Source organism: Lagopus leucura, unplaced genomic scaffold, assembly GCF_019238085.1.
Source record: "Lagopus leucura isolate 7727_CA_CO unplaced genomic scaffold, USGS_WTPT01 Super-Scaffold_100009, whole genome shotgun sequence".
NCBI lineage: Eukaryota > Metazoa > Chordata > Aves > Galliformes > Phasianidae > Lagopus > Lagopus leucura.
Window position 1 is genome coordinate 26,960,887 of NW_024962266.1, and position 17,297 is coordinate 26,978,183.

The 17,297-nt window shown below is 42.2% G+C and overlaps 1 long non-coding RNA gene across 1 annotated transcript in view; it reads right to left on the reverse strand.

Annotated features, from left to right (window-relative positions):
• The window catches only part of LOC122181585, a 74,523-nt gene extending 67,889 nt beyond the window's left edge, over nt 1-6,634 (reverse strand). Inside the window, exon 1 of the long non-coding RNA XR_006179488.1 lies at nt 6,553-6,634. This is a non-coding gene — a long non-coding RNA (uncharacterized LOC122181585). The remainder of the gene's footprint in view (nt 1-6,552) is intronic.
• Nucleotides 6,635-17,297: the final 10,663 nt, after the last annotated feature.

Sequence of the window (17,297 nt, forward strand, 5' to 3'; positions counted from 1 at the left end):
ACAGTGCAACTGATTCTATGATTCTATGACCTCACACCTTTCTTTCATAGGGTTTATCTTAACTGTGACATTAAATGCTGTGCTGCACCTCTTGAATTTCACAGCACATATATGTTGAAGACTGCAAAAATTCTTCATTCCATTTTAAAGCAACTGGATGAAACTGAAGAGTCAACATTTAGAGCAACAGATCTTCTTTAGGATTTATATGAAGAATGAAGATTTGTTGTACCCATAAACTGAAAAAACCCTGACTTAGTCCATCCAGTCAGCACTCCGAGTTTTCAAGGCTCTGTGCTTGAAGTAATACTTATTTCAACAGTTCAGAAACATAGGGCTGTCCTCACAAAGTCCTATTTATTTCGGGCGTCCATGTTTTGTATCTGTGCCTGCAAAAATCTCCACCTTCTTCATGCTCATTTTGGGAAGAGCTACTGAGTCAAACTGAGCCTCACAGTGCAATGTTCACAGCTCTTACGACTTTGTTGTTCATTAGTATCTCAGAACCCTACTTTCGCTACCTTTGCATGCTGATGTTTCATCCTGGATACAGAATGGAAGCAGTTTGCTTGGCTGAGTGCTGCTGGTGCCCCAGCTGAGCCCACAGACAAGGCGAGGTGTGAGCAGAGATGGGGAGAGTGCAGCAGAAAATGGATGGCTGAACCCATCGCTTGGCAAACCCATGTGAAACAGTAATGATTTGCAGGCACTGCAGAACAGATGATCTTTAAAGATTTAAAAGAGAATATGTTCTCTTCTTTGAAAGAGAAACAGTGACTTTTCAGGTTGGAACAAATCCTTAGGCCTTCACTTGCAGTTTGTATGGAGTCAAATGACAACTCCAAAACAATTCCCCTCCTTACCTCTAGTGACCTATTGAACACTGAGATTGTCTGGCATCTCTTCTAAGGCATAATAATAAAAATAATAACTATGGTGGTGGTTTTTCTATCAGCATAAATATTTATAGTTACATTTGAATAATATTCATCCCATTTTCGTAATAGAAAATAACCTAATGATGTGGCAGGTTATGCTAGTCCGGGGGTTACTTATTTGCAGATCAAGAAGAATTTTGTTACAGACTGGGAAATATAAATTAGACAGATCTTTATTTCAGTATCTCTGCTTCAAATGAGATGCTGCCTTTAATCACCCCACAAGGCACAAGATTTCTTCTTGTGGAATATGCAGTGTGAAGATTCTCCTCTGTTTACACTGGTGAAGGCAACTGGTTTTTCTTTCACAGGAAGGGACGATTCTACTCCTCCTCCATAGAATCATTAAGGTTGGAAAAGGCCTCTGAGATCCCCAAGGTCAGCCCCAGCCCCATCGTGCCCACTGCCCACGTCCCTCTGTGCCACAACCCCACGGCTCTGGAATACCTCCAGGGAAGGTGACCCCACCACTTCCCCAAGCAGGCTGTGCCAATGCTTGGCCACTCTTTCAGAGAACGCAACTTTTGTCATATCCAACCCGCATTTGAGGGCACCATCTCTGCCTTTATTCAGTGGCACATGCCTGTCCTGCTGATGGATGTAAAACAAGCAACCTTGCCGTAAAGAAATCATGACCCAAGACTATCAGTGCCCATGGTTTCACTGGGCTTTGCGTACAGCTCTTAGGGTACCAACGCAAGAATTAGTTTTCCATTACTTCATGGACTGGAGCAGAGCAGTTTCTCTCTCCACTTAGCAGGGAAACTTTGACCCTTCCTTACTCTCCTACTTGCTCCTGCTTGTGCAGGTCCCTTCATTTCCACTCTGTCACTGCCATGCCTTAAAAAAGTAAAAGAATGAAGCACACCTTCTATTGAAATTTTTACCCACAAATGTCATGCCTATATATGCACAGGACTAAGTATCAAAAGATCTGAATGGTGTCATTACCAACGTCATTTTATCTTCTGATGTGAAATATAACCATTTTGCATTATTACAGTTTTAAATGTCTGTTGTTAGGACCTATTTATAACTACTGAAGTGTTTCCCTTGAGTACCCTTAGCAACTGATTTCAGGATCTGGATAAACGGAAAATAAACTCATGCCAGCCTATGTAGACATGTATCAAATCAAATGATTACAGAAAATTAATCTTTCTATAGCGGTTTATCAAGTCACAAGAAATCAAGTGCATTTTAAACGCATGAAGCTCAGTGTTGGCAAAAAGACAAAAACAGAAACAACAACCACAAAAACTCACTTCCAGCCAACCATAAACATGGGTGCTATGAACAAACCTGAACCTGAACTACTGTCTTCAGAAGGAAAAATGAAAGGATGAATGAAAGGTTAAATGCACTCTTCTGCAGAGGCTTTGGGTGCTCCTTGAGGAAAGGATTTGCCCACTGTTAAACGAGATAATTCTTTAACTTACCTGTATATAGTTTGGGGTTTTTTTCCAAGTTTCTTTCTAGGAATTCTGCAAGCTAGAATACTGAGGGCCAAATCCAGTAGGAGATTTTGCTGCTTTTGCAGTTGTGTCACCATAAACAAGGTGAGGATTTTGGCCCGGAAGCACCGAGCACTTTCCTATCTGCTGCTGGCACCAAATTGCGCTTGGCAAAGCCAGCTAGGGCTGCTTGTGCATCTGTTGCTCTCCTCCCTTTGAGCCCTAATCCCTTCATTTCCAGACACCCATGCACAGAGAGTGCTGCCCTCCGACAGGTGATGGCATGGAGCGATCGGCAAGCACGGCCCTGCCACACACAGCCTCTGGTTCTGCATATTCCCGCAGCCACATATTTATTTAATGCTAATGCCTCGCTGTCTTGACATTCGTGATGTGCTAAGCTAGGAAAGTAATTAAAGTTAATTTCTACTTGGGGGAGGATGAGAAAAGGTGGGGGGGGAGGCCTCACTGTACATTCTTATTCATATTTCTTCCCTGTTTTGTGATTCTCAATCGGAGTTTTCTAATAACAGATCATTTCTTTTTGTCTAACTTTAATCTGGCCCTGCTTGACAAGCACCATCCTTTTCATTGAAGGGTAAGACCACTTAAAGAAAGGCCAATAAGCCCTTGCACTGCTCAGCTGACTAGGGTGATTTGTCACCCTGTGCAGTGGTGGTCACACCAATGGATTTATCTCAAGGTAAATGGAGATGCTGAGACCTGGGACCTGGAGCTTTGATTAAGGCCCCCTTTTTGTAGTGTTGATAGATGTTGCTTGTGTTTATCTATTTGAAATGCCACTAAATCTGTGAATACAATGGAAAAAGAGAGTAGTTTGCAGCTGAAAACATATTAGTGATTTATGTTTCACTAAGAAGCACAATAAAGAGACAGAGGCTATTAAGAGGAGCTATTTTCATGAGAAATAGTTCTGCTTTAAAACATTATCAGCCACACCTTGATAAAGACCTACATGCATGCATAATCGTGTTTACTTATCCCTTTACTTGAGTGCAGTGTACGTTTGGAATGCACAGGCCCAAATTATTAATAAGCCAGTAGGTGCTTTGCCATGCAGATGTGTAAGAATAGGATACTTTGCATGTTAATTGTCTTTCAGAGGAACAGAAAGTGTAAAGCTCTGAGCCAGGGCTTCAGATGGACTCTGCATGCCTTAAAACAGCTTCAAATCCTCGTGACCATCACTGCCTGCATTTATTCACAACATTGTAGTAGAAATAACCAGTGGGGTGACACAAAAGGATTATAATGCATTGATATAACTTATAACATGAATCAATGTCAACAAGACGCACCCATTTAAATGAATAGGGTCAGATGAGAATGCTGTATCACCCTGACTCGTGTGACAGTTACAAATGCATAACCTAGTATGCATAATAGGAGTGTACAAACCGGTAGAGATTTGTAAACTTGGTTCATTTCAAGCAGAACTGACCCACAGGAATGGAAAAAGGAAAAGCCAACTGAGCTGTCTAGCAATGAGTGGCTTTGTAGTTTGTTGTTTAACGAAAGGCATAATGAGGTTTCATTTTCTCAAGCTTGAATAGAGCACATGGACCTAAAACACTATTAGGTAGCCAAACTGCTATTTATCTACAGCATTCAATTAAAAGAAAAAGATAACACATCCACTCCCAAACACATTTCTGTTTACAGACGCAAAATAAAGCTTCCTTAGCCTGCCTCATGTATGCAAATATATAGGCAAACTGCAATTACATGTTTGGAATTAACTGCGCCATGTTATGATTTATTGAAACATTCTGAGGATTTCTCTTCAGCACTAATGAACGGGGGGTGGGAGGGTTGCTGTATAATGTGTGTGCACCTGGAGCATGAAAACTAGTACAGTAAGTTATGTACCTGTAGGGCGATGCTCTGCTGCGGCTTGGCACTGCAGTGTGCTGACAGTCTAGCAAAGCTCTTAAATCTGGACAACACCTGCACCTCATTTGCTTTACAGAAGCACCATGACCTGACTGCTGATGGTGAGCCCTCCCTTTCATCCTCAGGATTATGACAAGTTATTAATTGCCACCATTAGCTGCAGCAGCCTGCTTGAGATCTCTGCTGCTCTCTGGAGGTGAGAAACTATGTGTGTGTGAATGCAGAGAGAAAAGACATGAAGCACTGGGGCAAACAGAGCAACAATCTGCCCAAAAGGGATTGTGAGATTGTGAATAATTTATTAGAAAACATTTTTCTTTGTCCTTCCTACAGACCCACAAATCCTCCCTAAGCGCTCCTTACCAGCCTTGCAGATAATGTACTTACACATCTCAGAGCTTGCTAAATAGACTGAACAGGCCACAGAGTTCACTCCTAAACACCGCATCTTCAGAGCACCTTGCACAGATCGAACACTTTCACCCTTTCCTGGAATCATTTCCTACAGATTTTTTTTGTAATTAGGTAGAATATAAAATGACAGTTCAATGCTAGGAAAACATTATTATTTGAGAGGCTTTTTTGTAACTATGTACTGAATTTGTCAGTTCCCAGCCCCAGTAGGCCAAATTTCAGCACGGACTGACATCTAATTTCACCATTCTGCACTGAAATTCCTCAACCTGCCTCACTGACATTTTCAAACACCAACATTTTCAGCTACCTAATTGTGGCTGAATCTCAGATGCGAGAAAAAGCAAATTCAAAACAAGGTTACATTGGTAACTTCATTTTCCAGGCCAGAATGTTCATTTTTCTATCATCTCCATGTACAGTCACTAGCACACAATGAGTATATTTGGGTATAAGTAGCAAAAGATAGTAATTCTTAGAGGGGTCAGAGAGGGACGATGGCAAGAAGCATGAAATATTAACTGATGTCAGCAAAATTAGCTTTGAGGGAGCTGTGCTAGTTCAGAGCACCTGCAGGCTGCCTGGAGATGGGCTCAGCAAGGGTGGGCTCCTGCACAGAGCTGCAGGTCAGCAGGCCTGTTAACCTCCACCTTCTCCTTTCAGAGAAAAGGGCAAGGAAGAAAGAAAAGGACTAGTGCATGCCTCAGCTTCATCCAGATCAAGAGCCAGAATGTGCTCAGCGTGGCTGCCAGACCTAGCAACTCAGAAGGACCTCAGCAATACAGGCACTCCAGTAGTCTAAATAAAGGAGAAGAGCTGTCAGAGGCCCAAGTCCACCCTAAGGGAAGGACTACAAAACAAAAGCAGGCTTCAGTTCAGCTAGATGTTTCTCTAGCTTGCAACAATAACAATGTTGAAGTAACAACCTCCAGAGCAGCTGCCAACTGGAGTGCAAACCCACCAGGACTCCAGAATGTGCTGCAGCCCTGATGGGATTTCCTCTGGCACCAGGCAGGACTCCTGAAGCATGCCATATTCTGCTTCCCATCGCTGGGCTGTAGGTGCACCCTTACTTTAAAGCAGCATGTGGAGATGAAGAAAACTGCTGAATTAACCTGAACTGCAGACCATTTCCTTGTATTTCAGAAATCCCTGTACGGTCTTTGCAAGACATCCAATATCATCACATTCAAACTCTAATAGAAAAATACTGTATATTTGACAGAATAGATTTTAAATACAATACATGCTGCTTTTCATTTTTGTTCCACATCTAAACTTCTAAATTCCTCTGCCTGGTCATCTTAAAGTTTCATTTTAAATAAAAGTATTGCTTTTATGTGTGAAGATAAGTTAGATAGAGAATGCTCACACCAAAGCCCTATCCCTTATCTGCCAGGGCAAGAAGTGACCAGGAATGATTCTAAAGGCCATATTTAAGTAGAATGCATTTATAACTGGGATCAGAATTAAGAAAAATTAATATTAATTAACATTAATGTTAATTAATTAAGAAAAAAACACAGAGGCCACCAGAAAGCTCTTCAAGAACTACAGAGGCCAAACATTCTATGCAAGCAGCCCCATAGAGCACAGGGTTTCTCTACTTGTTACACATAAGCTTAAAGTATTGCTTCAGTGTTCTTGTTCGCACGGATGTTATTTCTCCATCTGAACTGCAAGAGCAGCACAGGATTTCGTACCCCAGCAAACCTTTCGTGCTTCATGACAACAAAACCAGGTGGGAGGTACAGTTTGTTCAGATCTCAAACAGCCAACAAATAATAGTATTAAACTGTTACAAATAAAATAGAAGTTAAGTCTGATCTTACCAAGATGTTTACTGAAACTTCAGGTCAAAGGAATGCAAACTTGCAAATCATTTTTCAGTTTCCTTCATGCGGTGACCCTCCTGTCAGCTGGGAGGCAGCCTGAGGAACGCTCCAGTCAGCTGTGGGGTGAGAGCAGGGCAGATCTGAGGCTGCACATCCAGCTCCAAACACCACAGCACTCCACTGTCATATAAATTTCAACTTTTCTTGTAAAAAGGGTAGGTATTTACCACAAGAGCAAGCCTGACCCGTGTGCTTTGCAGCTGCTCCCCACTCTATGCCATCATGGCGGCAGCTCTTCCTGCTCAGCAGCCCAGCTCTGTGCCATCATGGCAGCAGCTCTTCTTGTCCATGAGCCCAGCCTGGCCCTGGACACACAGCCATCGCCTGCAGCACCCACACAGCAGTGTGCAGTGGGCACTGTGTGGGCGCAGGGCAGGACGGGCTCAGTCGCTGTTTGATGTGTGGTGATACATTGGCTGAACACGGTCCTGTAAATGGTGAAATATACACAGCCGTGCTTTCTGTTTTGAGAAAGGAATTTGAGAATGAGTTTCAAGATTGCTGAAAAAAGCAGCATTTTTTGGCATAATCGTGACTCCATTTACAGTCAACATAAATACATTGCCTGTGGATTTTAAATGGAATGTGTAGAGTGGCAGTCTGACATCCAGTTCAAAAATCTGGTCACGTCTCTGTGCCAGACTTTTATCAGCCCTCTTTTACCAGAGAAATACCCCTCACTTCACCATCACACCTTATCCACAGCATCCCTTTTGGCACTGCATACATGTGTGACCAAGGATGAAGCACAGGAAGAGTAAAATTTCATCCAAAATCTGTGCTGAACACCTTGAGAGCTCACTGAAAGCTGCAGCCAGTGCCACTGAACCAGGCTGATGCGCTAGTGTCACAACAGTGACACCACATATCCCACTGGTTTTAGGGCTTTAGCTGCTCTTTTTGATGTTTTAATAAATATATATAATTTTTTTTAGCTATATACATTAACAATATCATAGTCTGTATATTGGCCCAAGACAATTCCCCTTCACTCAGCACAGCCCCAGCAAACCAAAAGGTTGTACACCTATGCCATAACATATTGCTTTCTCCAAGCCCCCATTCGTTCCCTTTTGATCAGCTTTTCACATCACTGGAATGATGACAGTCAGACTTCTCAGCCTTAGGTTGTGCCCATCCATTTGCCCTGGCTCAGTCATCTGGCCCAGGAGGCCCAGCATGCCCAACTCTTCCTCCTCATGAGCCTTAGAGCATGTGTAACACCATGCATTCAGCCTTTGCAACAAGCAGGAATGGCAAGCACTGCATTCTTTCATGATTTTACATTAAAAATTATTGTAAAATGTCTGTTATCACTCAAACCTAAGTTACAAATATACATAGAAACAGAAACATTGTTTTCTCAGGGTGCTACAAATCAACTTTGCATTGGCCTTTTGTCATACAGCAGTTGTTAAAGCTGACCTCTAAAATTACTGTAAATGTTTTGAATCCTTTGTGTGCTCAGTAAGCCACAAGTAGAGCAATCCAATGAAAAAGGACAATTCCTAAGGGCTAAATGAGGGACAGGATTTTCACATTTGAACTCAGAGCCTTTCAGCCCTGAGAACTTCAAGAGCAGCTGCAAACACACAGATACAATGGAATAATCAGAGAAAAGAATTGTCAAGTGTGAAACACTGTTACAGCTGAATAAGAATATCTGTTTTTTAATAAGGATGTTGACACAGATCTTTTCTGTTGAGTGTATCTATGTAGAGTAGGCCTGAAGCCTTTGGCATCTGTTTTGAAATCACCTAATTAATTCAACTAATTATTTATCACAACCCAAGCCATTCCTGCTAAGTGTTCTATAGAGCACCTGGAGATGTACGAAGCATATAATCCCTTAATGCCCTCATTAATAAGCCTTAACTTTTCGTTAGCCCTGAAGTGGTTGGGCTGTTGGACTTGATGATCTTTGAAGGTCACTTCCAATGGAGCTACTCCATTCTATTCCATTCTTCAAACGTCATTCTGAGCTTCAGACCAGTGATACAAAAGCACTGATGCATTTTGAGGATCTCTATCAGGCAGCTTAAGAGATAACTGAAACTTTCAGGTAGCACAGCTGATTTGTTCTGCATTTCTACGATGAAAATGTTAATATTTAGAATGCACTACACTGTGTGGGGCACATAACACAGCATGTGAAACAGACTAATCTTGAGCTAAATCTTGTTAGACTACACAGTAAAACCTGCTGGTGAAATTCAGTAGCCAGTGTTGGTCATGTATTATTCTTCACTTTCAGGTGCCCGTTTGCACAACAGAAATAATGATCTGTTTGCACTTTTTTCTTATGGAGTACATATGTATATTTCCTTACATTCATCACCCTTTGACATAAACATTAAAATGCATTGAACAGGAAAATAAATGTTGTCATTTTTAGCAAGCCAAAATGTTATGGTATCCAATATGGACACACACCTAAACCACAAATGGGCTTCCTCAGTGTTGGTTTGAGAACCAAGCCTCTCAGGTGGAGGCAGCACAACAGGGAGAGAGGCAGAGGGGTTCAGCCATGGGCAAGGTGTGTTTGTTTCTGTAGGAATGAATAGAGTCACTGTGAGGAGCAGTGTTATTCTAACACCTCTTCTCTCCTTGGCTCTGTGGCCAGTTCACATGTAGCTGAGTGTTTCCATGGAGGAGCGAATCCATCTGTGTTTTCTCACCTGCAGGTGTTGGGGTTTTAATTAAAAGCTCTAGCTAATATGTTGCTATTTTGTGAAGGGATGTAAATTACAGCAAAGACGAATTATGAATGATAATGAGAGGCAGAATAACTCACTTGTAGTCATTTCCTTCATTTTTCTGCAATGCTCCTTTCCACTGGAACATAGTGAAGTGTGCTTTAATGAAATAATCCAGTATTAACACTAATTTACTCTCATGCTTTCTTTATACATGCAAGCAAAAGGAATATTTCCACTTGCACGGGATTTGCATCAGTTTAATAAGCACAACCACGTGAGAAGCACAATGCACCAAACCTTAGGATACATGATGCAGACTGGACTTCTTAAAAAGAGCTTAAACAATGCTAACAATGTTCAAATTCCGATACAGGTAGCAAAACACTGTGCTATCTGCAATCATTTGTCATTTGAGCTGTGGCAGTCTGTATGTACAGGCACACAACCAAGTGCCACAGCCCACACGGGAGCATCCCAACTCTCAAATCTTTGGATGGCTTGGATCTTTTCTGCTCGTTACTATTAGAAGGCAAGATTGATCAGAAAGCTCTCACTTCTCTGCACATGTCAGGACTAGAAGCATTTCTGTATGTCTCCTACAGTGAGATTGATTTACATTTGTGAATCTCATTTTCAGAACAGAATACAAATAACTCTATCATGGCTCACCAGAATGCTCCTACATCATTCTCCTCATATCTGACATGATTGGTATGGAAGAATCCCCCTCAAAAATTGTTGTAGAGGAAGTTTTTAAAAGTCCCTAAATTATCATTAGGACATCTGTATATTGTAAGTGTGGTTCACAATATTCTGCCCTGGATTCTTGCATCTCCAGACCTCAGCATCACATGAGTGCTAAGAGATGAGAGCAAACAGGGCCAGGCTGCCCTCGGTGCTGCAGGAGAAACCCAATAGAAAGAACAGTGATTAAAACTGACCCAAGAAAGCAAATGGAACCTGGGTCAATATCGGAGGACTCTGAGGTGTTAAAGAGCCCTAATATGTGGTGGAAGCTCCACTGCAACTCCAGAATGACATCTCTCACTCCCTATCAAAATACACAGTATAGATACGTCTGATGTCTGTAAAAATTTCAGAAAAATAAACTTGCCATTCGAGGTGAAAGAACAGGAGAAAAGAGAAAGCTGATGAAATGACAGAAAAAAAGGAGAAGAATGGTTAGTGGTGTGGCAAAAATGCAAACAAATAAATAATTCTGTACAGAGGTGGGAAATGGTTGGCTGTTGGGTGAGAGGGCATGCCTGGGCACTGAGATAGCAAGGAGAGAATGAAAAAAAAATAAAGAATAAAACAAGGGCAAGAACAACAGGGAAGAACAACAGAGGCAGGAGGGCAGGAGACATGAAGCCCAGTGCCAGAAAAAGCACTTGTTAATTACACCTAGGCAGGTTTGCTATAGGCAGTAACATAACCTGTTCATCAATGGGAGATGAAGTGTTTGTCCTCCGGCCATTTGTCTGGGACAAGATGTGTGTTCAGTGGGTATGGATTCTTTTCTTCTTTCTTAATAAACATGTTGAATTTTCAGTTTACAGATGGCGAGGTCAAACAAATACTCCTTCCCCTGCACAAAAGTGTCTTCTCAGCATCAGGGAATTGAGTAGGGAGGGAAGAATCAAATACAGCTTTCAAAAGGAAAGAGATCTTTAAGTGTTCCTTGGGATATTCTATGTTCTGGCTTCTGGAATCATCACACCTAAGAAAAGTAACACTGCGACCTCCAGCTTTGACCTTTTCTCCTTTCTCTGCCTGCTGCTTCTCTTTACCCTGCACAGGTACATCCATCAGGGCTCTGCCTCAGATACTTAGCAGTACCTGAGCAGGACCAAAGCCCTGCACCTGCCAAGTAGGCACGGAAGCTGCTGTGCAGATAAGAACACAGGCCAGCCTGCAGCCCTGCTACCCAGGGATCCATCCAAGTGCAACACCACATGCAAAAGCAAGATGGGACCTTTTCCCCAAGAAACCTACCATCTGGATGCAGTTAGCTCAATTAATCCCTCAGCTCCATAATCAGTGAAATAATAGAATAGAATCATTGAGGTTGAAGAAGACCCATAAGAACCCCAAGTCGTAACCCAGCCTATCTGCACTGTGTGCACTGACCACGTCCCTCAGTGCCACATCCCCATCATTCTTGAACACCTCCAGGGACGGTGACTCCACCACTCCCTGGGCAGCCTGTGCCAGTGCTTGGCCACTCTCTCAGAGAAGAAATTTTCCTTAATATCCAACCTGATACCTTGCAGCAGAGCCCAGCAAAGGTCCCCCCGGGCTGTTTTAGCAGACTGGCTGACTGTGTGTGTGTGCGTAGCACAATCTCGTTTGCATTCATAATTACATCCCTGCCAGTGATCTGACTCTTCATCTTTTTGTCAATCATCAATCACATCCAGACACAGCTGATATAACATTGTCACTTGCATGTTTCGAGGATGTGTCACAGCAAGAGTTCAACGTGCCATAAATTCACTTGCAGTGCACTGAGCGCTTGGAGCACTGTGACCTGGAAGTAGCAGAAGACAACGTGTGCACCAGGGTCACTCAGCACCAAATGCCAGCTTGGTGAGCATCACTAGCAGCATGTTTTCCCTTTCCTTAAGGAAGGTATATCACTGATCATTATAAATGCATAGTGATTGTAAGGCTACATTCCCATCAAGGGGCTGATGAGTCATTAAAACCCCTCAAGCTTTGTTCTCACAGTTTATTGCCTCATCATCATCACCACCCCTTCATGAAATTATTGTCTTTTAATTAGCTCTAGCCCTTTCATTAGTGCTTGTATCATTGCAGAAAGAGAAATAGGGAAACAGCTCAAATAAAGTATCTGAGTGCCCCTTCTGAAGATAGTAATAAGGTATTAGCAGTGTCATTTAAAATAATGGCTTTTACGACATGGCAAACTATTTTTTTTCCTAAATGAAGGAAAACCTTATTATGTTTCTTGATCCTTGTTCCAGAGGTGCAAGGATTTCAAAAGCAGTCATTCAGGAGTGCCTGGAGCTCCGCTCCCCTACAGCAATGCTGCAAACCCACACTGTCGGCATCTCCAGTGGAAGATGTTGATTGGAATATATTAAATAATAGCAACCATCCCAACTGTAGTCATCTCCTGTATTTAAAACACGGGTTTACATGCTTCATAAATTTCAGTATTTGTAATTATACAATATATATGAACGGAGTGAGCGAAAGCGAGCATATTATATTATGGGAAGAAATAGTATTATCGATCCTGTATTGCAGTGCACAAGAAAATTAGTTAACCATACAGTTCATTGGTTTAAAGATGGCAGTAAAGCTTAAACGCATTCTGTTGTGAAGTTAAATATAACTGCCAGGACACAAATAGAACAATTGCTTCACACGGATTTCCCTGGCAGCTGAGGGATTCGTGGGCTGGATCCTGCCCACAGCATGTGGCTGCAGACCCAGAATAACCCTGCAGGAATAAGCTGTGTTACTCCACATTTGCACCACAGTAACCGGAGCAGGATTTGGGATCCTGAGGTTTAAATAAGGCTTATGTAATAAAAGGGGAATTTATAATGGTTCCCAGCGGAGCTGGAAGGCAAGGTGAAAGCTCAGCAACACAAACACCAGAGATGGACTTCAGATCCCCACCACAAGTTAGTTTATCTAAAAGGCTGCTTCCTTTTGCTTCTTATGAAAACAAATCTGACTGAGTGGAACTACTTCTGCTTGGATATTAGGAAAAATTCCTGCTCTGAAAGAGTGGCAACGTGCTAGCAAAGGCTGCCCAGGGAGTGGGGGAGTCACTGTCCCTGGAGGTGTTGAGAGCTGTGGGGATGTGGCACTGAGGGACGTGGGTGGTGGGCACGGGGCATGGGCTGGGGGTGGGCTTGCAGATCTCAGAGGTCTTTTCCAACCTGAACGATTCTGTGATCCTAAAGGAGGGCCTCCTGGGAGTTCAGTGTAGTCTGCCATAGGCTCCTCTGGTTTTGATCACTCCCAGCTGTGTTGCAGACATCAGACTACGTCTACGTGGGTTGGAGGCTGGCACTCTAAGGCTGTTGTGGATGTCAGTATATAGCAAGAGTGGGAATTGCATAGGAAGGAGCAAGATTCCCAAGCAAGAAAGATGTCCCATATCCCATTCTTGTTCCTACCAGGCTTTTGCCTCGTGAATTTCAATGTGTCCCTCACTGCTCCTTCCCTCTGCACCGCGTGAGATGGATGGGGGCTACAGAGAAGATGATGCAAGGTTTAATTATCCTGCAGTGAGGAAGATCTTCTGTCTCCCTCGGAGAAAATTCTATGAAAGCCCCCAGTAATGTCAGAGTGCCTCACACCAACCCCCCACAGCCACCAATAGTTCCCCCCAGGCTGCTGGCTGCATCGGAGCCGGAATGGGAGCGGAGCAGTGGCAGTCAACAGAAAGTACAAGGAATTGCAAAAATACTGGGCAGGAAGATGGAAAAAATAATAAATTCTGCATTTAATTTCTCTCCCCCCATTTCATACAAATGTGATCTAATTTAATTTAACAGAAATCTCTCTCCTGAATGCTTCGAAAAGGTTAAAACGCAATTTTCTGAAACTAAGTTATTAGATAGAGGAATATTAACCTTTGAGCCCCATAGACTTTTACTCTTTTTTATCTCCTTTTCATTTTTGTTTGTGGGTCTATTCATTTTGGGCGATCTCGGCGGGTTGCTAGGTAACAGGCGCCCGGCGCGCAGGCATCTCGCTCCATCCGTCTCCTGGCTCCATCCGCCTGGTCCAGGCCTCCTCCTTCCCCAGCCCTGGCTGCCGGCAATGCAGGCCTGCACGGAGAGCATTTATCACGGCCTCGCTCAGTAATGGCCACTCAGTGGAGGGGAAATTGAGCTGACCCGAAGGCCAAAGCTGTTAGGGAGACTGGTGGGAAGGGTAAAAGGGTCACGGTACCCTTTTCCCACCCACTTAGTGGGCAGTAAGCAGTAGAACAGCAGTGCCACTGTTTTCACTAACATATCCTGAGGCTTTGCACCTGAAATAAATGTTTGTTTGACATTAACAATAAAAAAAATAAAAATCCGGTTCCTTCACTGAAGCTGGTTATGCTGTTTAAACTTCCGCAAGGTAGGGGTAGAGTGGGGAAACCTGCTTAAGACGTGATTTGTTGCACACTCCTGACGATGCAATTATTTCCTTTTGATAGCAATAACTCTCATACGTTCCCATCCTCTTTGATTTAGAGAAGGCACGGATCACAAAACCAAAACAGTAAGTCTTTTGTTTCCTTTGGGTCAAAAGCACCACTTACCACGAGGTGCCTGAAGACACAACTTCTGTTGACAAAGCAAATAAAGAAATAAAGAAATTGCACCAGCCCCAAAGCAACCGAAGCACAATTACGGTCTGGTTGATGCTTCTGAATGGCTGTGGGATAGAAGCACGTTCCAACTCTAAACTAGGGAATTCTCTTATCTGGAAGCATTCGCCAATTGGGAGACAAAATATTTTCTAATAGAAACTGCGTGGAAGATACTGGAGAGGCACTGTCCCACCCGTGTTGTGCCTTAAGGACCCAAACCTCCAAGTAGGATCTGGTGTTAATCAGTAAAATAGCATTGCTTCCCACTGCTTTCCTCTCAAACAGATGCAGAACTGTGAGAAGAATAAGATTTCTCCCACTGTATGGAGTGTTCTCAAACAACAATATTTAACCAACAAAAAAGAGACCGAGTCAATCTCAGTTTTAGTGATTCCCAGGAAAGTCATCAAATAAAAATGTGAACTTTAAAATTGATCAGGATTAATTTCACTGACACTGTATCATAACATATATCTCTTCGGAGACTCATTTGTTGGGCTGCAGATGCAAAGAAAGTAAGGAAAGAAATAAATCAGAATACAATAAGGCAATTAGACTTTTGCCATTGATAGAATACTAAAAATGTCTGATTTATCAAAGCGTTAACAAACAGAAGTAAACACAAGACGTATATTTGCCAGCAAAATACCTAAGAAAAATAAAATAAGAAGCAAAGCCGTATTTATCAATACATTTAATTTTCTAATATTGTACCTTTTGATGCAGAATGCTGTTTCAACTGCTAATTTCAGGAGTGCAGCAGTATAAAATGATTTATCACATGAATACCAATACAGCCAAAATCCTGTTCTCATCTCTATGAAATTATCTTGCCCAGAAGAGAAAATTCTCATATATGCCATTATGTGCGTATTAAGGATAAAATATTAAAGATTTACATGCACACATATACATGCGCGTATACCAATCTAATTTCACAAATATCATATTGAATTTCAGTGTGATTATGAGAGATTCCTTTAAAAACTCAATGATTTGGAGCTCAGCAGGATTTACTGGAGATCCAGATAGCAGTAATGCTCCTCATAATATTACTAAAGGCATGAAACACTCACATATTTCACAGTTGCTCCGTTATAATAATGCAATGAAAACAGTCAGATTGCCAGCTTTATTTCCTATTTCTGGCTACAGGGAGGTAGAATCTAAATGATCTGATGTACTGCTGGCTCATGTATCGCGTTTAGGCTGCTTACCGCGCTCGAACACCTGCAGAGATGGCAAAAGGAAGTTCAGAGAGTGGCTTCTGAAACATCTGAGCAGATTTAAGCCTTAATCTGGAGAGAAGATGAGATGCTGGGTTATCTAATGAACTTGAGAAATATCTAACATCAGGGGGAACAATTTCCTCTGTGGAATGGAAAGAAAGGGATCTCCTTCATACGGGGTCTCTACTAAGGAGATTCCCTGCCATTGTATTCATCATTTTTCTACCAAATAGCATTAGGGCACCTGGGCAGCTCTAGAAAATTTCTAAGACTTCTGTAAACGATTCAGAACAAACTCAGAGCTTTTCAGAAGAAGGAACAAAGCTAAAAGAAATTAATTATTTTAGAAAGAAAACGGAAAGGTAGGGACTTGCGAAAGGCAGTCAAACTGAGACGTTAATAGTCCTGTGAGTGTCTCAACTCTTCTTGGTCCAGTATCTGAAGTTTAAATTATTAATAATAAATAAAAAATACTATGATAGAAATCTAACAGGAAAATCACCTGTGCAGCACCAGTATAATACACAGGGGTTATAATTCCCCATCAACTCCATGAGATGAATTTTCCAACCAGTGTTTAAAACCAGGTGTGTATTTTCTCCTATCACCTGCTTGCCCAACAACCATTACACCCTATTCTAACTTGTGCTTGAGCAGCATTTTCCCTCACCAAATCTAAATGCGGGTTTGAAAAAGTGATCTGCAAATATTCCAAACAAGAAGGAATGAAGAAGCGACGCCTTACTGATGTGGACACAACTGATTGCTCCGACCGATAAATCTGTTTTTCACAAACAGCAATGGGAAGCTCATCACTGGAGTTACAGAAGGTCTGTAAGCAGCAGAGAAGTATTTAAGTATGAAATTATACAGAAAGCAAAGCATCAATGTTGAACTGCTTTTCTGTGATAGCATTTGTTCACCATAATCCTCCTGGAAACCAGACTAGATGTCCTGAAGCACCCTGAACTGGTTACTTAACGGTTAGCAAATCTGGAAAGCATAGGATAAATCATGAGCATGGTACCAACCTGGACCTGAAAAGCTATTTTAAAAACAAAGCAGGATTGTATAGTCTGTAAAATAAAGCTATCATACTTTCCCCTCATGTCCCTGTTATCCATTGCTGGAAGTATAACATATTGTCTCTTGTCAGGAACCAACATGGAAAGGAAATTACGTGGCTGTCTGAAGTTATGTCTTCACTGCAGAGCAGTCCTTCACTGTGACTTTGCACTGATGGCTCTCTGATGTTACAATGCAAGAGAAGGCCCAGCAGTTTTCTTCTGTTGTAACTTGCACAAATCCACCTCACACCGAGGGAGAGAAGCAACCACAGCTCACTACATTGGGGTGATGGTAACATGTTCAACTACACTGTGCTGTCCTATTTTTTACTTTAAAAAA